This window comes from Triticum dicoccoides, chromosome 2A (assembly GCF_002162155.2).
Source record: "Triticum dicoccoides isolate Atlit2015 ecotype Zavitan chromosome 2A, WEW_v2.0, whole genome shotgun sequence".
NCBI lineage: Eukaryota > Viridiplantae > Streptophyta > Magnoliopsida > Poales > Poaceae > Triticum > Triticum dicoccoides.
The window spans coordinates 620,707,228-620,712,849 of NC_041382.1; the positions used below are offsets into that span (position 1 = coordinate 620,707,228).

General features: G+C 44.7%; 1 non-coding gene across 1 annotated transcript; it reads right to left on the bottom strand.

The window, feature by feature from the left end:
• Positions 1–4,750: 4,750 nt before the first annotated feature.
• On the bottom strand, positions 4,751–4,823 carry TRNAA-UGC. Its single transcript has one exon. It is a non-coding gene; the product is annotated as a tRNA-Ala (tRNA).
• Positions 4,824–5,622: the final 799 nt, after the last annotated feature.

The following is a 5,622-nucleotide window of genomic DNA, read 5'->3' on the forward strand; positions in this document are numbered from 1 at the left end:
GATCACATCTCCTCTCTCGTTGCTATGCATCACCATGATTTTGCGTGCGCGTAGGAATTTTTTTGAAATTACTACGAAACCCAACACACACAGCCAATATTTATGGCATAGCATCTACCTTCATTTACCCAACTAGTCGTGTTTGCTTATCCTGCACGCCGCTAAATCAGACCCTTCTATACATTGTTCGTGTTTTTCCAGAACGCTGCTGGTAGTTAGGCAAGTTAGCAGGAGTGTCCTTATATACCAGGACGTTGCTAATAGTAAAATCCTATAAGAGGCTTCTCTACTAGTGTCCCGTCATCCATACTTAATCTTCTTGTCCTGCATCACGAGCTGGAGTGCTCCATCCTTGATGCATTTGACGTAGTCGATATCTCTCATCTTCCTCTTTTAAATCTTGGCCATCTTATATACCCCTTTTGCCTTCCTTCACGTCTAAGTGCGGGTAGAGGTCCTCACACGCCAAACCCCTTACCTCACTCACAGCTTGTTTTGTGACCTTCTTTATCACCTTGTACTTCTCTATGTTGTCTGCTATCTATCCAGGTAAAGATGGCTGAAACAATATTTCTTTTTCTTAATAACCTTCTGGACATCATGGTTCCATCATCAGGTATATCTTTTGCTTCACCTCTACTTTTTCCTGGACACTCCAAACTTCTCTAAGGCCACCTTATGAATGGAAGTCGTCATCTTCTTCCACATATTCTTTGCATCACCTCCTTCCTCCCAAGGTCCCTCCTTAATGACACTCTTCTTGAAGGCCCGATGTAACTATCCTCTTAGCTTCTACCACTTCGTTCTAGAGACTTTGACATGCTTATCCCGCTGGACACAAATTCGAGAAAGCTGACCACCAGAAGCTTATGTTGAGAGACAACACTCTCTCCAGGTATAACCGTACAATTTAGGTAAGCACGCCTGTCTTCTCTTCTCTAGAGGATGAAATCAATTTGGCTATAGTGTTGACCACTACACTAAAGTTCACTAGATGTGATTCTCTCTTTTTAAGGAAAGTGTTAGCTACGTTCATGTCGTAGGCTAGAGCAAAGCTTAAGACATCTTCTCTTTATTGATTCCTGATGCCATACCAAAGCCTCATACACCCCCTTCAAAACCTGTGTTAGATGTAGCTACGTGGCCATTGAGGTCTCGTCCTATGAAGAGCTTCTCGCCAATAGGTACACTCCTAACCATGTCCTCTATGCCTTTCCAGAACTCCCTCTTGGTGTTCTCATTGTGTCCTACTTGTGGGGCATACGCGCTGATAACATTGAGAACTAAATTCCCAACTACCCGCTTGACAAAGATAATATAGACCCCACGCCTCTTGACGTCTACCACTCCATACTCTAGACTCTTGTTGATCAAGATGTCTACTCCATTTCTGTTTGCAGTCGTCCCCATATGTACCCATAGCTTGAAGCCGGTATCCTCCACCTCCTTCATCTTTTGCGCCCCTCCATTCGGTTTCTTGGACACAAAGGATATCAACACCTCTCCTCACTGTTGTATGAACTAGCTCCAGAAGCTTACCTGTCAGGAACCGTGCGTTCCAGCTACCTAAGCAGATCCTGATAGGCTCGGCTAGCTTCCTTATCCTTCGCACTCGTCGAGTCAAATGCGAAGACCCTTACTCATTTTTCACTACACATGGGCGTCGATGTAGCATGCCATTAAGGATGCGATGACCCAATCCTTTCTCACCTGTCACCGTATCTAGATCAAAATACGACGCGCCACCAGGGGGTGACGTCCCGACCCTTGCCCATTTAACGCCACACTCGGGTTCCGATATGGCGCATTACACCACAACGATTTTCTTTTGGGTTTTACCTCCATAAGAGTGGTTGAGTTTTGACATTGGCTCGCTAATCCTATCACAACTCTCCTCCTTTACCCGGGCTTGAGACCGGCTATGTTGAGATAACATAGACGGAGTTAATTGTCGAAATGCATGTAATCTTAACAAATCAATTGCTCCATTTATTTGCAGGTTATCTAAAAGATTGCCGCATCGATCTGTAGGTGGTCATTACTTTAGTGTGGACGCACATGAGCATATGGCTTTTGGGTGCTGTCGTTCGGAGATGGCAGCATGGTGCTTATCAATCGGTTTGACAGGCATGTCACAAATAGGTTATGTGACTAAGTCATGCAGCCATTTCCTTTGACCGGCTATGGTCTTGTCTTCACATTTTCTTGTCCCGTGGAGAATCTTCCGAACGTTCAACATATTTTAATAAAGTTGGTTGTGTACATTATAATGATGTAGAAGTCGGGGTTATTCCCTTTCAAAAGTTTCTCTATTACCTAAAACTATTGTGTCCATTAACCGTGTCATATTTTTTTCCTAAGAGGAGGTTAAATTGAGACCCCAACCTCAGCAGCATTGTGATGCACATGCCCACTCTTATTAATTATTAAGCATATACAAAATTAAAAACAACCACGACCAAACAATTACAAAATATGAGAAACACGTTCAAGAAAAGATAAACGTACTCGTGACAAGATCAGCACAACAAGTAGACAACTTCTTCAAAAGTTGACTACGCAAGTTCACTGTTGTTGAGCCCAACCAATAAAATTCAGCACAAGCGTTTTCAATCCGGATATAAAACAATGTTTCAATCAATATCTTGATGACGAGTCATACGATAGTGGCATCCATGAGTACACCACATCGTGCAGAAAAGGAAGTAACCTTGCCTGGTGCCATGTGCCAAGATTTTAGTGGAGTTACTTGTGGTTTTCGGGTACCCGACATGGCTTTGATGTATTTCAAAGTGATCTTATATTTGCAAATGATGGTCTAAGGGCAAACCATCCTACTATGAAATCAGAGGTACTTCCTCTGTACACTAATGTGAGATGTTTTTGTTTCTTCTATTTGAATGTATATAGACATATTTTAATGTGTTTGTTCACTCATTTTCAGTTTGTATGTAGTACATATTAAAATTCCAAAAACAACTCATTTGTGAACAGAGAGAGTAGCAATTAAAGAACAAGTGTAGTAGAAACTGCTCAAATCAACGGATTAGTTAGCGAATCCCTGGTGTATTGCTCATTACTCCGCTTCTATGACACCACGTATAAAGTCATGTGCACCCGTGTTCCACTAGCTATGCTCTACGGGGGACATGTCAGCCCGTAAATTCAATCCGTAGCATTTTTAGGGTTCCACACTTCCACTTCCACAATCGCACAACGGGATGGCAGAGGAAGAAAACAAGAGGGAAAAGGGCTGCACGAGACGCGTATATAGCCCACCAGTCGCACTTCCCTTGCTGCACAACCGCGAGGCCGAGTTCAGACTTCGGAGCTGAGCTGAGACACAGAGCGCTCGGCCCAAACAGCGCAGCCTCAATCCGCCTCTCCTTTTCTGCCCCAAGAATGGCTGCCGTGGTAGCTGCAGCGGAGGCCGCCGGTGTCACCGTGGTGGCGGGAGGCAGGAGCAACAAGTGCTTCACGCGGAGCCTCTACTGGCGGCTCCGTGCTGCCATCCGGCGGCTGCACTCGGAGCGTCGCAAGTGGAGCAGGCAGAGGTTCTGCTTCCACTACGACGCCCTCAGCTACTCGCTCAACTTCGACGACGGCCGCGGCGGCTGACTCCGCTGATTTCGTGCAGTGACGGCCGGCCGGTTGCATGATCTGTGGCGCCTCCGTGTTGGCTTTATAGTTGGTAGTTCTGGTGTGTGAGGATCAAGCAATGGGCACGATGATTAGCTTGTTATGAGCCTTGTCTTTTTTAACTCTTCATCTTGCTTCAGAAATGGATGGCTGTAAGATGGGCAATGTAACTGTGGTGTGCCATATTCATGACCTTTTCGTTGTCTCATGGAGAAGATGCTGGTGTAAATTCAGAGAACATGCTGACCTGCGTACAGTGCTGTTTTGGCCGAAAACTTTATTTATCTGAACGATCACGTAAGTTGCAGAATCCAGAGTTATGACATGAAGCAGGGATTGTCTGAAGAGAAAAATGGCGTCAAGCGAGAATGAGAAGGCTACAGGCAGAAGCAGAGGATCTGTCAATGCGTTCAGAAGCGCTATCATTAGCAGAGGATTTGTCTGAAGAAAACGATGGAACTTGGGAGTCTTGGAAGCATAGGAGCCACTACTGGTCTTAGTTCTCGGTACACGGGAGTACTATAAGTTTGTTCTTTCAGTAGACAAGTGCCCGACGGCCATTTCGCTCTGCAGGGAGATGACATTGCAGCTCAAAAATGTGCAGAGGCGTGCAGCAAGGTCATCCCGTCGATCGTTCACATCGCACTCAAAGGGTGACGACAGGAGAATCATGATCTCCTTGGGGCGCGGGCAAAGATTTTGCGTGGCAGGCAGTTGGATCCAGAGAAAGTGAAAAAAGGCCAAAATCCGCCTGGTAATTCTGACCCAGCTTTCCTTTTTGCGCTGCACTCCGTTTGCACTTAGTTCTCCGTAAGATTTTCTTATTGCAGGCTACAACCACACTAAAATCTTAGCACCAAAAAAAAAGAGAGGTTCTCTGAGTGAATAAAAATGACAGGCAGAAAACAATGGAATTCAGAGCCAGAGGAAAAAAAAACAATTTTGGAGATGCGGGGGATCAAAAAAACAATTTGTACTTCTGTTAAGATTTGTTTATTGCAGGCTAACCACACTAAAATCTTGGCACCCAAAAAAAAAGAGGTTCTCCGAGTGAATAAAAATGACAGGCAGAAAACAATGGAATTCAGAGCCAGAGGAAAATAAACAATCTTGGAGATGCGGGGGATCGAACCCCGTGCCTCCCACATGCAAAGCGGGCGCTCTACCATTTGAGCTACATCCCCAGTGTTGGGATAAAAGTGATTACAGTTTGTAATGAGACAAATTTCTCATTCAGTAGCCGCTGTTTTTTCTTGCGTGTGACTATGCAGTACCTGCAGTTGTCTCTGAACTAGAGAGAATATGCAAGTTAACCAAAACAGAAGCATTGCTTTTGTACAGTAAATAAAGGCAACAACATACTTACTATTAAGGAGAAAAATATTGCCATAGAGATAATGGTATTACCTCTTTTTTTTTTGCTTTGGTTTTAAGTGACGACGATGCTGTTTCTTTTTTTGCGGGAAAATGATGATGTTACCAGTCAGACCTTTCTTAGAACAAGTTACCTTTTTATGGAAAATACACGACAGTCCTCACTAGAGCCTATGTGTCGAATAAGAACGTCCTGTGGGCGTTGTGAAGTGTACCTTCGCTCTAAAGGCCTTCGGTCTGGCCTATAGGACATTGCCACAAGAAGCGAGCACGTACAATATGGGCCCATCCTACTAACCTTAAGCTTGATCTCCTTTCGTCGGACCCATCTTTGTGATTTCGAACATTACAAAGAGCGGGACACGCGTCGCTCTGCTTTTATAAATCAAGCACAAACAATGACTGACTCGATGATTCGCACACGAGCTTCCGTCCGTCAAAAAGAGATGATCTGCTAAGCCAATCAAATACTCCGTAACGAACCATCCAAGCTCCAACAGCAAATCATGTGACCTACCACCTGACATCAACAACTGAAGAAGGAACGAACGGATCAGATTCCTGCAAATGGAGCGAAGATCCCGAACCGTGGAAGATCCAGCTTTCTTC